The sequence below is a fragment of the Bombyx mori genome, chromosome 12, assembly GCF_030269925.1.
Source record: "Bombyx mori chromosome 12, ASM3026992v2".
Lineage (NCBI taxonomy): Eukaryota > Metazoa > Arthropoda > Insecta > Lepidoptera > Bombycidae > Bombyx > Bombyx mori.
The window spans coordinates 10,235,239-10,251,830 of NC_085118.1; the positions used below are offsets into that span (position 1 = coordinate 10,235,239).

Sequence of the window (16,592 nt, forward strand, 5' to 3'; positions counted from 1 at the left end):
ATGATATATAATTATAATTGGTAATAATATCTTCAAGTTGGATTTGATCAAATGAGGTTTTATAGAATACCAATAGAAAATAGAATGTTTTTTAATTTATTTCTTAATCCGAAATAGTTTTTCAATATATCGTCACAAGAAAGAAAACGTCACAAGCAAGTTAACTCAAAATTAAATTAAGTGAATTTCATTTCCGTTTCAGAGCAGCTTTATTATTTGATACAAATACAGAATGTTGTACTTAAATAAGCAAGCATAACCATGAATCACCACTGATGCTATTGTAAAGACCGAGTTTTGCCCATGCGGTACCTCATTCTAAAATTATGACTTTACTACGTGTTCGATGTTATGGATAAGTACATCGTTCTGAAGTATTTGTGTAAAAATTGTTGATGTTTTGAGAAGTTTTTACTGAAATTCAAAATATTATTTTGTTCTCCTTTCTTCTACGAGTTGAGGTCAGTACTGCAAGCATCTGTTGTATTTTAATTTGGCTTACAATTTTTTCGGCCGCTGCCTACCTTTTCTTGGCAAGGTTAGAAAACAAGATGAGGATATTAATACTAGGGACGGAAGAGGCGGATGTAGCAGTAGTACTTTGAAGTAGCCAGGGCTGCTTGCCGTAAAGTTAAATGATTAACTACAAACAAATTAAAGTACTAAAATGCCGAAAAGTTGTCATAACCTAAAGGGTTAAAGCACTTGGTAGATTCGCATCAAGCGTTGTGACTGTATGGGTGTTCGAATATCGCAGATATAAAAAAATTCAATGAAATACTTACGCACTTCGTGTTCTCGGACTACTTCCATGATGAATGACTAACATCGTGTAATTCTAGGCATCCCAAGCACTGATCATCGTTCTCGTCGAATCCGTCGCTTGCGACGAAGGGCTCGCCGAGTAAAGTAACCCACAAACACAGCTCACTGAGTTTCTCGCCGGACCTTCTCTGTGTGTCGCGTTTCCGATCCGGTGGTAGATTCTGCGAAGCACGGTTCTTGCTAGGGTTCGTGTTAGCAACAACGTCTTATTTGAGCCCCGTGAGCTCACTTACTCGTCCGGTTAGGCTGATATCGTCTCTCTAGACCATCACCTTGGTAGGAAAAAAAAGTGTAATAAAAATCAAACCAGCAAAAAAATTAATGGGTGGATATCACCCCGTCTATTTCTGCCGCGAAGCACTAATTTTGTCTAGTCTAGTATTTTGTGTAGAAGGACGAGGATTTGGAGGACATTGCCATTTTTTTTCTCATATAGATTGAACTATAAATTGTTTTAATTTCAATGTTTTCCATTCATATTTCAGTGAATTTTTGATTATTTGAAAATGGTTGAACGAGAAATCCAAGTAACAAGATAGAATAAGTGAAAAGGTATAAAATATAACGTTCAGGTTCAGATACAGTTAGTTAGCTTTCTAAATAAGTTAGATAAGCGAGGAGGGGCTAGCGCCCTTGAACCAGCGAAGAGCCGTAAACAACGGGATTTAATGGTTATGGAGCAGTCGGTAGCGCTAAGTGAAAATGAAAGTGATTCCCGAGAGCCCGTTAACTCCTCGGAATTATGACGAAAATTCTTGTGTTCACGTGTCACCCACCATTTGTGAACTGGCTACACCGCTTTTACGATATTGTTCCGTTCATTACCCATTTACAATAAAGGAATGAACCCTATCGGTTTGTTAGCTGTAATATTACAAGTTGCCCGAAACACTTAAACTAAAGGACATTGGAGTCATTTCAATTGCTATAGCATAGTTGCAGGGTTTCTTTAAAAAATGTTTTACCTATAGGACTAGCGCGAGTTATTAATATAACGAGAAGTAAAGGAATAGTTCAAATATTATTTCCACAGTTATGTAAGTTACACTGCTCTGTGAATCAAGTATGAAATGCATCGAGCAGAGAGAATACGTAAAGTAGCTACGTGCCTTTGGAAATGAATAGTTATGTTGTGACGTGACTTTTAGAGTACGACCAACAAAGCAATACAAGATTAGTCTAGTGGGCTGGAATTGACTGAAATTCGGAAATGTCAATATGAAATGTCTTAAAACTTTATCTTTACTTTACTTCATTTATTTATTAATTTAAATATAAAACCATAATATGGAATACTAGAAACCGTAGTGATATTCTAAACTAATGGAAGATGTACACAGGGTCAGTAGCTGTCGCCAGTGCTGGCGCCGAAAACTGACTCATACGATTTACACGCAGTCAGTATTTCGTCAGTAGTCGAGGATATTTCTTATGGTGTGCACACCTTTCTAAAATCATTGCGGAAAAATGAATTCTCGAAAATAGCAAAAAATCAGAGTTAATAATTTATTGAGAAAATGTACCTTTGTGATGATGCAACAACTGCTATGTTAGAGGAAGAGATATCTAAAAAGAAGCGAATTTGTGTAAGAAAATGGATAGATGACAGAGATCAAACTGGAAGCTCAGCTCTCTTGTTAATCCACTTGAGAATTGAAGATCCTGGGGAATACAAACTGGCTTTGAGAATGACGCCAAAGGATTTTGATTATTTGCTTATGTTATTATCAAGCTTTATTCAGCGTCAAGATACATTTATGAGAGACGCCTTGCCAGCCAAAGTAAAACTCGAAATTATACTGACATTTTTGACTTCTGGAATGTCGTTCCGAGATCTCAGTGACTTTTATTGTGTATCGCTACCATCTATCTATATCTAGTTTTTGTCATTTTGTGATGTGCTGTAACGCAGTGTGGTTCCTGTACAATAAGGTTCCCCGCGCACGTGGCAATCGAAATATTTGACTAACAGCAGCCAATCGACGCCCATTTAATGATCCTTTCATCGAGCGATTTGGACTTTATCTCGTAAAAGCGCAAAGCAAAGAAAAGACATTGGATTCATCCTTTTTTTCTAGAACGCCACTCAAAAGGCTTATTCTATAACTATTTTAAAGATGTTCATACATACCCAGACCGGTTTTTTTAAATACAAGGCATTGTACAAGCATGTTAAGTCATATAACTAAGATTTAGCAAAACGAATATGCATTGGCTGCTACAGCAAGTGCCCGGGGACTGACAGCAGCCACATACATTCGCCAACACTTGCTCTGGCTGCACACAGCCAATGGGCTGCCGTGTAACAGGCGCGTTGTATTGGCTGCCGCAGCCAAGAGTTCTGGGCTGCTTATGTGCACGGGCTCTCATACAATGTCATATATTCGTCTGGCTGCCACAGCTAGGCTGCCTAGTGCGCGGGGAGTCTAAAGCGGCAGCGACTGACTTCGGCATTTACACGGCGTCAGTTGCGCTGGCATGGGTGGCGGAGGGAGCGGACTGACACCCAAAAATATTAGCGAGAATATTGAAGTCAGTACTGACGCGACAGTACTGTACTGACTAGAAATCAATGTACACGATCGCAGTGCCAGGTCAGCGCTGACTAGGCTTTGCACTGCCGTTAGTTACTGACTCAATGTAAATCTGCCTTAATGTAATGCCTTTGTAAGGTTTTAGTAACTAAATTATTTAACTAAGTATTTTGTAAGGTTTAAAACCGTCTCGATTTTATGAAACGCTACGGCATCGAGCTAAAGTTAAAATTCTAACCTTGATTGAAAAAGTAGTAATGGGGTACAAAAGTTTATAGGTAGTATAGTAAAAAGCCGACGTGAGCCCGTGACTAACGCCATCTGTTAGTAACAGTATTGTTATGTTGGTACGAGTTTAGTTAGCAGTCGTTTAGAAGTCGTCGTGGCCTAACAGATAAGACGTCCGACGCATTCGTGTTGAGCGATGCGCTGGTGTTCGAATCTCAGGCGGGTACCAATTTTTCTAATGAAATACGTACTCAACAAACGTTCACGATTGACTTCCACGGTGAAGGAATAACATCGTGTAATAAAAAACGAAACCCGCAAAATTATAATTTGCGTAATTACTGGTAGTAGGAACTCTTGTGAGTCCGCGCGGGTGGGTACCACCACCCTGCCTATTTCTGCCGTGAAGCAGTAATGCGTTTCGTTTTGAAGGGTGGGGCAGCCGTTGTAACTATACTTGAGACCTTAGAACTTATATCTCAAGGTGGGTGGCGCATTTACGTCGTAAATGTCTATGGGCTCCAGTAATCACTTAACACCAGGTGGGCTGTGAGCTCGTCCACTCATCAAGCAATAAAAAAAAAAAAAAGAGTTACGCCATCTGACGCCCAATAGCAGAAACGGGTCTCCAAACAAGTATTACATTGGAAAATTGAAGATATGTCGTGTCAACTATAAAAGGGTTGTAACGACGACATGAAAGTGGAGAGAAGCGAAAGAAGTGAATGATATTTAAGTCTACCTTAAGTGTCGTGATAAATTATAATTATAAAACTATAATTAATATTATATAATTAATAAATTTTAATTAATGAAGGTAATTTTAATTATCAAACTAAATTTGATATATAAAAACTTTCACCGAAATACATTAGTCTTTCAGTGAAAGTTTATATTTATCCCGAGGCCCAGCGCGTAACAGTATATTACTAATTATTTTTAGTATGATTTTGTTGTAAGTTTGTGTAAATATAAATGGTACCTATATGGTACAATGACCTTATTTCTATAAATATAATGGATATTGTTTAAAAATTAGGTTGTTTTTTTAGAAGACATTCCAATTTAAGAACCTATTTTTAGTATTTATTTATATTTTACTAGTTTTTTAATAATTTATTGAATCAATTATTTAATAACAGAATTAAGTGTTATTATTTTTCATGACATAACAAATTTAAAGCCATTGCCTTAAAAAATATATACTTGTGACAGCCTATTTATGATGCGAAGCAGTAATGCGCTCCAGTTTGAATGGTGGGGCAGCTATTATAAATATAGAACTCATATCTATAAATGCCACTTGTCGGCTTTTTGGCATTTGGGTTCCTCCACGCCCAGTGAAGTCTTAGTAAATTCCTACTTTTATAAGTATTTTACTGGGACGTTATCTCATTTCGTTTCATTTCATCTTATCTCGTTTCATTCAATTTTATCCCAATAAATAGCCGAAAACATAACCGGTGGTAGGACCTAGTCCGACTGGCTGGCGACCACCCTCCAACTAGAGTCCGCCGCCAAATAGCCTAGCTGTGTTCCGGCGTGTGGGTTGGAGAGCCAGTTCTATCCCTTCCCTTTCCCTTTCCTTGTTGGGGGTAAGTCTTGGTGACGCCTGGAACTTGCGGAGCAGACGTGCGTGCGAACTCGCGGGGCGTGATGGTTTGACGGGGGTATAGGGAGACCCAGTGAAACGGTACCCGCTGCCGCCCGCCGGTCAGTAGGGGACCTGAACCCGGGTGTCTCTACTAAACTCCGCCCCGGGAAGCTGTCCCGCCAACCGGTGTAAAATCCTGTCGTGCGGTCGTCGTGCCGGAGTCGGAGACCGGAGTGGATCCCGGCGATCGCATGCAGAGTGGACTGGGGGCCCTTCCATGCCCTGCGTCGGTCTCTCACGCAATCCGCGGTCGAGCACGTACTATGTTCCGCGCTTCATTCAGGTGTTGCCTCGGTCTCACCTCCAACATCCTACCTCTCCTAATCCTACTCTCCGAAAATTGAACAACTATGAAGTCGACAAAAAAAAAGAAAAGGGTTTCACAGGCGGTCCCCCATTCCACATTTAATGTGGATTTCAGCAATGTCAGGGGCCTACATAGCAACCTTGACGCCGTACACCACCACCTTGAGACGGCGCAGCCTGCCCTGCTTTTTTTTAACGGAGACACAGATATCTGCTCCGGATGATACCTCATACCTTGAGTACCCCGGCTACGTATTGGAGCACAACTTCCTGCGTAAAGCCGGGGTGTGCGTATTCGTCCGGGCTGATGTCTGTTGTCGCCGTCTTCGGGGCCTCGAACAACGGGACCTGTCCCTCTTGTGGCTGCGCGTAGATCACGGGGGCCGTAGCCGAATCTACGCGTGCCTGTACAGGTCCCACAGCAGTGATGCAGGTTCAGCTCTGTTTGAGCATGTGCAAGAGGGGACTAACCGCGTGCTTGAGCAGTACCCATCTGCGGAGGTGGTGGTTCTTGGAGACTTTAACGCTCACCACCAAGAGTGGTTGGGGTCCAGAACCACTGACCTCCCGGGTCGGACTGCCTACGATTTCGCCTTGGCCTACGGCTTCTCCCAGCTGGTGACACAGCCCACCCGTGTCCCAGATATCGAGGGGCACGAGCCTTCTTTGTTGGACCTTCTGCTGACCACAGATCCGGCCGGATACAGTGTGGTGGTCGACGCTCCGCTTGGATCGTCTGATCACTGCCTTATTCGTGCTGCCGTACCACTCTCTCGTCCTGATCGTCGAACGACGACCGGGTATCGAAGAGTTTGGCGGTATATGTCAGCAGATTGGGATGGATTGCGTGAATTTTACGCATCCTACCCATGGGGGCGGTTCTGCTTTTCCTCTGCTGATCCTGACGTCTGTGCGGACCGTCTTAAAGACGTGGTGCTCCAGGGGATGGAATTGTTTATTCCCTCCTCTGAAGTGCCCGTTGGGGGTCGCAGCAGACCCTGGTATAACAATGCCAGCAGGGATGCTGCACGCCTCAAGCGGTCCGCATACGTGGCATGGGATAATGCCAGGAGACGTCGGGATCCTAACATCTCAGGGGAAAGGCGGAAATATAACGCCGCTTCCAGGTCCTACAAGAAGGTAATTGCCAAGGCGAAGTCGGAGCACGTTGCTAGAGTTGGCGAGCGATTGAAGAGCTATCCCTCCGGGAGCCGTGCTTTTTGGTCGCTCGCCAAAGCTGCAGAAGGAAACTTTTGCAGGTCTAGTCTCCCACCACTGCGCAAGTCCGATGACAGTCTGGCCCACAGCGCGAAAGAGAAGGCTGACCTTCTGGTCAAACTCTTCGCCTCGAACTCGACTGTGGACGACGGGGGTGCCACACCACCGAACATCCCCCGGTGTGATAGCTCCCTGCCGGATATCTGCTTCACACAGTGTGCAGTCAGGCGGGAGCTCCGACTCCTGGACGTCCATAAGTCGAGTGGGCCGGACGGCATCCCCGCAGTGGTTTTGAAAACGTGCGCCCCTGAGCTGACACCTGCGCTAACGCGTTTGTATCGCCTCTCTTATTGCACTAACAGGGTTCCGTCTTCATGGAAGACCGCCCACGTCCACCCTATCCCCAAGAAGGGTGACCGGTCGGACCCATCGAGCTACAGGCCTATCGCGATAACTTCCTTGCTTTCCAAGGTGATGGAGCGAATTATAAACACACAACTCCTGAAGTATCTTGAGGATCGCCAGCTGATCAGTGACCGACAGTACGGTTTCCGTCACGGTCGCTCAGCTGGCGATCTTCTTGTATACCTTACTCACAGGTGGGCTGAAGCCTTGGAGAGCAAGGGCGAGGCTCTTGCTGTGAGCCTTGATATCGCGAAGGCCTTCGACAGGGTCTGGCATAGGGCACTTCTATCGAAGTTACCATCTTACGGAATCTCCGAGGGTCTCTGCAAGTGGATCGCTAGCTTTTTGGATGGGCGGAGCATCACGGTCGTTGTAGACGGTGACTGTTCTGATACCATGACCATTAACGCTGGCGTTCCACAAGGTTCGGTGCTCTCCCCCACGCTTTTCATCCTGTATATCAATGACATGCTGTCTATTGATGGCATGCATTGCTATGCAGATGATAGCACGGGGGATGCGCGATATATCGGCCATCAGAGTCTCTCTCGGAGCGTGGTGCAAGAGAGACGATCAAAACTTGTGTCTGAAGTGGAGAACTCTCTGGGGCGAGTCTCCGAATGGGGTGAATTGAACTTGGTTCAATTCAACCCGATAAAGACACAAGTTTGCGCGTTCACTGCGAAGAAGGACCCCTTTGTCATGGCGCCGCAATTCCAAGGAGTATCCCTGCAACCTTCCGAGAGTATCGGGATACTTGGGGTCGACGTTTCGAGCGATGTCCAGTTTCGGAGTCATTTGGAAGGCAAAGCCAAGTTGGCGTCCAAAATGCTGGGAGTCCTCAACAGAGCGAAGCGGTGCTTCACGCCTGGACAAAGACTTTTGCTTTATAAAGCACAAGTCCGGCCTCGCATGGAGTACTGCTCCCATCTCTGGGCCGGGGCTCCCAAATACCAGCTTCTTCCATTTGACTCCATACAGAGGAGGGCCGTTCGGATTGTCGATAATCCCATTCTCTCGGATCGTTTGGAGCCTCTGGGTCTGCGGAGGGACTTCGGTTCCCTCTGTATTTTATACCGTATGTTCCATGGGGAGTGCTCTGAGGAATTGTTCGAGATGATACCAACATCTCGTTTTTACCATCGCACCGCCCGCCACCGGAGTAGAGTTCATCCATACTACCTGGAGCCACTGCGGTCATCCACAGTGCGTTTCCAGAGATCTTTTTTGCCACGTACCATCCGGCTATGGAATGAGCTCCCCTCCTCGGTGTTTCCCGAGCGCTATGACATGTCCTTCTTCAAACGAGGCTTGTGGAGAGTATTAAGCGGTAGGCAGCGGCTTGGCTCTGCCCCTGGCATTGCTGAAGTCCATGGGCGACGGTAACCACTCACCATCAGGTGGGCCGTATGCCCGTCTGCCTACAAAGGCAATAAAAAAAAAAAAAAAAAAAAAAAAAAAAAATTGATTACAACTTCAAATAAATCAACATTTCATTTCGCTCAATTTTCTAAAGTATTTACGTTATAATTAAATATTTTTACAAACTCGACACTGATAATAATAACATCGCAAAAAGCCAAATGCTACACTGAAAAAAAAAGATGAAGGTCACCTGTTCCTCTAATCATAATCTGATTTATATTTTTACTATGAACTTAAGTACAATTTCTTAGAAAATTCGTTTGGATTGTTAGATAAAACCGCATTTTTTCCCTACCTATACTGATAGTATTGAGAGGCTATTTCAGCTTTACCGTAGCGTGTAGGTGAGCTCTCGGGGCTCAAACCGGAAGTGTTTCTAACACTGGCCCTAGCAAGAGCAGTGCTTCGCAGAATCTACCCCCGGATCGGTAACGCGACCCACTGAGAAGATCCGGCGAAAAACTCAGTGGGTTGTGTCTATGGGTTAATTTACTTGACGAGCCCTTCGTCGCAAGCGACGGGTTCGGCGAGGACGGTGAGCGGTGCTTGAGGTACCTAAAAGCACCGTTAATGGATCGGGAGGATCCGTAATGACGTATTTAGAGCAACGTTGACTGTTTCCCATTCGCTCCACAGGATCGGGTATGTAATTTCCGTAGATCACGACAAGAGGCTGTTCGTGTCCGGCTGTATATACTTACTGATTGAATCATGCTCCAGATCATCATGGAGATCCACATGGAGAACCACGGTTCTCCAACAGCTATCCTGCAAAAACGGGATTGAATGACTTGAAGGGGTTTTAAATTAGTGGGGGTCGCGTGAGCGAACACTACACTTGCATAGATCATGACGGGGCGTATGCCAGTTTTGTAGAGTGTCAACTTATTACGAAGGGACAATTTAGTTCGCTTAAACCACATTGATAGATAAAAAGATAAGTCTTAAAAGTGTTCAACCTTCATGCTTTGAGTTGAAATTAGCAAAGTGTTTTGAGGTTTTCAAGCATCTTCTAATAAAGCTGACTTTTCAGTCATATATAAAGTAAATAAAAATATAGACTAAAGTACATATTATATGTTTGAATAAAGTCAAAAATAAGGTCATTTGAGGTCAAACAAAAGTCAAACATATTTAATGATAACTATTTTTTAATTAATACAGATTATTTTTCATTCTAGATTGGTTTCTAATTAGCTAACCTATTTTTTGAAATTGTCAATCATACAAACAAAACAGGGTTATTGGCCCATTGTGGCATTGGTACGTATACAGTATTAAAATTTAGGATGAAATGGAAGTTAGGCAAAAAACTCAATTAGATGCCGGGTTGTGAACTACTATGCGTGTACTGAATAAAACCAACGCTTTCTATTTTATTTTTACAGTGTCCAATTCAACTGGTATGAAGATTATGGTACTTTAAAAAAACTACCTACGATTACTTTTCAATAAACTTATTATTATTTTAAGGACGAGAAGGTTGTGTTTGATGACGATCATTGTTTTTATTGAGAAAATTGGATATTGTAACGTTATTATTGGATTAATTCTTTTTTGTGCACAAAGCGTGTAAGTCTAGTTGTAGTATGTCCGGCTACTAATCAGAAAAAACTCCAGGGACTTTAAACTATCAATTGCCCATTATTTCTGTCCACAATAGCATATCTTGGCTTTAGTTTTGTGAGGGGAGATAGCACATATAGATTAACGGCCGTTTTCAATAACGTATCTGAGTTTTCGGATAGATAGCTATCTCCGAATATCAGCAAGAGCGTATCTAGCCTTAGTTTGCGTTTCACAATCACGGATAAGTGCTATCTCTCTTTAACCAACAGTAGATAGCTTCTTCCCTCCGATTTATCCGAGCCTCTTGATACGTTTCGTTCTTCTACAAATACGAAACAACATCAGGATCAAGACTTATTTTATTTTATTCTAAATTATAACTATAATTTAACCAGCATATTGTAGACTATCATAAACACATTTGTTTATAACAAAAAGTAATAAAAACATATGTAGATTTTTTTAAATTGGACGTATTGCTATTTTTATCCTAGTCGAAATTATGAAACGAAACGTTTTGACAGTCCGTTTACCAATAAGCAGTGATCGGTTTCTTTTGTTTGTTTTTCTATTGTTTACCTACTATATTAGATGATGACTTACCTCCAAAACGCTTTAAAACTTTCGTTTATAATTCTAAGTGTGTTTATAATTAAAGAGCGGCAGTGAAATAAAATGAATTCTGTAAGTATCTATGAACTACATTGATAATAATAATTTTACTTTGAAAACTTTGAGTTCAAGTTTAGAAAATATATCTTTTTTCAGTCAAGAAAGGCAGCACCCATGACAAAAGATGAGACGATGATTCTAGCAGAACTTGTGGCGGCGAAAAAACATTTCAATAATAAGGCAACAAATGCCACAAACAATAAATTGAAGGAGCAGGCTTGGCAAACCCTTGTAAATGATTTTAATTCGTCGATTCGTCGTTTCCCACGAACTCCATCGCAGCTTCGACTAAAATGGGAAAACTTAAAGAACGCTACGGCAACATAAGAAATAACCTTAGTAAGGTTAGTATAATTAGTTGATTGTTTGTCTCTAATAACACATTGATAAACATGATTTTTTCTTCAGGTTGCCGTAGTATTTGAAATAATTATGCTCTTTGTTACAGGCTGGAGGTGGTAAGGATTGCAGATGAAATTTTGGATAAAGCATGCACATTGTTGTAGGTCACATATAATATTTTTAACACTTTTATAGCCAAGCGGAAACAAGATGGAAGAAAAGAAATGCAAGGCTAGCATAGGGACAATGCATTAGCAGAATATCTAATAGCAAAAAAGAGACTTGACTTGGAAAATAAAGAAAAGGAGATTGTTGTAGCAAAAGTTAAGTTAGATTTAGATAATTTAAAAAATTAAAAATTACTTAAAAGGAATATTAAATTTCATAAATTAAGTAGGCAATAATAATTTTATGTTAGATAGTTTTTTAAGTATATGTACAAATTCAAAATTAAATATCTTGCATGTACTAACTACCATGTAATTATCATTTTGGAAAATAAAAAATAGTCAAATTATCTTTGGAGTTTATTTTATAAATTATCTTTGGAAGCAATTATTTATAAGTACATAGTTGTATTTCAGATGTAAGTTTTGAAAAATTGTTACGAACAATTATATTATTTTCCTGTAATGTATCTGCGACTGAAATTTCTGATTCTAATTCTTCTAAAGTCATACTTCTGACGATATTATGCAGCATGGCAGCTATAATAACAGCTTGCATATTTTCTAGTTTTAATCTACTTTTCAATGATATACAGGGAGTCTTCTTTTACAAACACCAATGCATCTGAAAATTATACATTATTCGCTTAAATTATTTTACAATACAGTATGACAAGCTCTTAACTAAAAAAAAAGATTACCTCTCTATAGTATTTCTTGTTTTAATATGTGATTCATTTTAAATCGTTCCGATTGAGTATGTGGGTTAATTAATCACGTTAAAAGATAGGGTTGTGGGGATAGCCTCTATCGGCAAGCAAATAGCAATTTCCAAGTCCACCTTGTTATCAATGTTCTCTTGATATGTAGATAATTTATTATAATAGTGTCATATTAAATTCATATAAACACCTAAATATATAATATAAATAAATAAAAATATAATAATAATAATATAAATCAGGTAATATAAATAAGAAATACCTTTTCAATCGGAATGGTTAATTATAGTTGTATCATGAGTAGACCCAGGCCATCAAGCAACAACATTTTGAAACATCAATGATGCATTGCACACAAATTACACATTCAAAATACTCTTTTTCTATTTCTAAATTCCTCTCCTATATTTGAATCTGTAACACAAATATAAAATGTAGAGGTATCAGTGTGTAATAAGAATGAAGGTAAATAGCCTACCAGGTTATAGTATTAGTATATGAATATCATTTAGGGCACCATGGGAATCCAGCAGTATTATAGAATTCCTGTTGAGTGTGATTTTGTAACACAACAAAAATTAGGTATAATTTTGCTATTGCTATAAACAAATATAAGTTGTAATAACGAGTACTTTTATGGTTAAAATTTATCTTACCTTTTTGACGTTACACTCAAATATGGTCTCATTAAATTAATCAATTCATTCACAACACCTTTGCTCAGAAATCTATAGTCAAATTCGTAATTATTGATCTTCGCCATGTAATTCAGACGATCTTTATTTTCCTAACCATATGATATCGGCCTCACTATCACTATCTGCATCACAATCCATTATCATTTGAAATAATTCCATATCACTATCATCACTGCTACAATATGCCAATATGAAGAGAAACAATTATTAAATTATAGCGATTTACTTTCGAAAGATAAACATGTAACCGGCCGATTTTGACAGATAAGCGAATGCCCATACTAGAGATAGCGCCGCCTACCGGAGAGTTACTTAAAACTCATATTGAAACGGAAGTAAGCACGATTTGTATGAGCGTTCTATCTTTAGCAGGCTATCCGTCCTCCCGACGATGGATAGATAAATCCGATAGGAACTGCTGCCCGTCGATAGGTTATTGGAACGTAAGTAAGGACAAAAATATAGATTTGTCTATCTTTAGTAACCGAAACTAGGGATAGATAGGTTATTGAAAACGGCCGTAAGTGTGTATAAAATTTTTGTGCATTAATTGCATTGAATTGTAAATGTGCATTTTTCTGCTTTATTGATTTTCGGATCTGATGATTATTATTTAGTCTAAAGTATGTAAAATTTTGGTTGCTTGCACTTGATTTTAATTTCTTAATCATGGAAGTCCTTCGTAAACATGAGTTATGTAAATACATATTTCATATACTTATCTGCGGAATTTAAACACTGATATAGTCGTATCGCTCAATACAAATAACATTATGCGACTTATTCTTTAGACCAAGGGAACTTCCATAAAACATTTATAAGAGTGGTTTAAAAAATATAAAGTTGCATTTACCACATAGAAATCAAGCAATAATTTCAATCGCGCTAACAGCATTTCAATTAAATTTTGCAAATTAATAAATTACGACTAAAATTAATCAAAATGGTCTACTGAACAATATCACCCGCTGGTAGAAAATCTTCCCTTATTAGGAAACAGACATACGATGTTTCCTAAAAATAATATTCATCCAAGATGTAAAATGGTTGTTCCCAAAGCTTATAAAAATATGAATAATTTACCACATGAATATGTACGGAATAAATATTAATTTGCAAACTAATGGATATATACTTTCCATTTTACTGGAATCCCGTTATGTGAACGTACAGCGAAGGCAGCAACTATAGTGTGTCCCAGTGGAAGTTTTATTCATATTTTATTATAATATTTTTTGAATCACGATATTTTAATATTAACGTGTTGTAAATGCAAATAAATAATTAGGCTACATAATGTCTAGTATTCTCTAATTATTAGTAATTTATCTGTAGGGGATTTATTTTCTTATGATGTAAACGATAATTATACCCCAGTAATTTAGATTGTACCACATTAACTGCTTATTATTTATTTGATTAAAATAAACAATGTGCATGCAGATATGTTGGATTGCCACTTATTAGAATCATGCGTCATTAACTTCATCCGTCTGCGTGTGTTTTTGAACAAATCATAGCAGAAGTAGACCATCGTCATATTTTGTCCTTCACATGACTTTCAAACTTTGACGTCGTTGCAATTTGGTTATTTACGACACGTAGTAACATAAGCATGAAAATGACCGTAGTCTCGACTTTGATTATGCCAAGGCTGAAGGATCTCCCTTCGTACTTTAATTGTATATTTATGGAAATTCAAGCACCGCCCATACTGTGCGACCTTTTTATTATTGCATTCTCAGAATATTTTAGTTTTACTGTACTTTAATTCTCTTTTTTGTTCAAATATAATGTAGACTACCTAAACTACTAATTATTTCAATATTTCATAGGATGCATTTCACTTTCGTATATTAGGTAACAATTACTTTCTACATCTATTAATACTGAATAATGTTATATTATGAAACTGTTGCAAAACTGTCACAATCTAAATATTGAAAATGACGAACGGATTAATTACAAAAACAGACAATTATGTGAAGGTTAAAGTATCTATTGCATTGGAATAAAGGCCGTTTCTGTGTATTATTTGAAACCGAAACGCATGATTTATTCTTGGCAGAAGTAGACAGAATGACGGTTCCAATCCATCTGTGCTCACAATATCAATAGATAGATGTTCTGCCATTAATAGTTAGATTTTTTTTTTTTAGTTTTTTTGTTTTTAGTTTAATTTAGTTCAATTTAGCACACATCACTCAATCCATATATGAGTCGTCTATTATCAAAGGTGGCAATCTGTGCATTTGGACAAAAAAATGTTATTGATATCTCAATGCAGATTGATTTGAATATAATCGTCTCCTTCAAAGAATACGGCTCAAAACCTGCATTAAATAAAGGTTAATAGTTAACCTGTTATTTATCTAAGATGTCGTTCCGAAGAGTTTTGTGACTGCCAATGGAATACAAAGTCAATAATTCGTTTTTTTGATTTACCAATAATTGTTCAAAAGTCAGATTGCCGGCTTTGATAATAGTCGACTAATATAATATATACAAATTAAGCTTGTGTTATCGTTCGATTAAAAACATTTTCTTGTTTGTTCGGTAGTTCTCGCTCGAAAGAATGTGTTTCAATAATATAAATTATTTATAATTATCAATTAATGTACTTATAATATTATTAAAACAATGTCTTGTAAATTATGATTGTTTGATCGTGGATGTTTATATGTACGGTTCATGTACTTAAACGTTTTTAGATTGAACGCGTAAAATTACTCTCTTTTCTGAACTGTAAAACACATTTTTTAAATAGCAAAGTCTTACACTGTGCTTAACGAACATATCTACTTATAATATTTTAAAGAAAATACTTATTTGAATTAAAGTCGTATTACGGAGAGTGGTATAATCCTAGTTTAAAAGAGTTAGTGTTATTACAATCCGTGGAGTCTGCAGCGCTTATAGCCAGTAGATGTTTTTGAAGGATTAAAAGGAACTGGCCCTGCATAGTTAGTGCAGCTTAATTGCAGCGAAACATCAGATACTTGGAAACGGTAAGGCTATGAAGATTTAAAGTTACTTTAAATGAGGTACAACTTTATTTCAGGAAAAGCGTGTAGAACGTTTCGTACGTTTGCTTTTTTCTTACAATTTCATTATTTTACTAAAGGAAACTGTTTTGACGTGCGAGCAAAGAAAATACAGAGGCACATAACATAGGTAATTTATAGCGTGATTCGGGTAAATGTGCGCGGGTAGTATAAGTCGTTAAATTGCGTCACGTCTGCAAATAAAAAACCCGTTTTAGCAAACAGACAACCCATGTACAGATTTACCGTCCCATGTGAGTCCGCGAAACAAAAGACCAACGTGCCACGTAAACGGTTTTTAAATGTTTCCTTTTACCTTAATTTAATATATTATGTCTGTTTAAATACAACGAAAATGTTTGTTCTTTTTCGCTTTCAAAATATTCTAACACTGCCCTTATATTTTTCATATTTCTCACTCTATTATTCTCTATTTCTCTCTATCACTCTGTTATTCTATATTCTCTATTTCTCAATTCTATTTGTATTTATTTCATTATTATTTAAGTTTAGGAGAAATTATTCTATTCTATCATATTAGGAGAAATATATGTCCATAATAATAATTATAATAGCAATAATAAGTTCTAGTACATATTCTTTATAGAAAAATAACAGCGTAATTGTAATTGTAATACTTTTGAACGGCACTGTAAATATTTAGCTGAAAAAGGAAAAAATATAGTTAAGCTTCCAGAGTATATGCTGTGTTGGTCCTTGGAGTCAGTGTAGCAGTGAAGCTGATATTGCAGTCCCCTTTGGCGCCCTTACAGATTGTCAATT

At 38.6% G+C, this 16,592-nt stretch overlaps 2 long non-coding RNA genes across 2 annotated transcripts; one reads left to right on the plus strand and one right to left on the minus strand.

The window, feature by feature from the left end:
* Window positions 1-10,694: 10,694 nt before the first annotated feature.
* LOC134199917 (uncharacterized) lies at window positions 10,695-11,695 on the plus strand. The gene is made up of 3 exons (XR_009974580.1): window positions 10,695-10,848; window positions 10,933-11,180; window positions 11,285-11,695. It is a non-coding gene; the product is annotated as an uncharacterized LOC134199917 (long non-coding RNA).
* Window positions 11,693-13,281, minus strand: LOC134199916 (uncharacterized). Its single transcript, XR_009974579.1, has 3 exons — window positions 12,724-13,281; window positions 12,330-12,481; window positions 11,693-11,970 (listed from the first exon to the last, which is right to left on the minus strand). It is a non-coding gene; the product is annotated as an uncharacterized LOC134199916 (long non-coding RNA).
* Window positions 13,282-16,592: the final 3,311 nt, after the last annotated feature.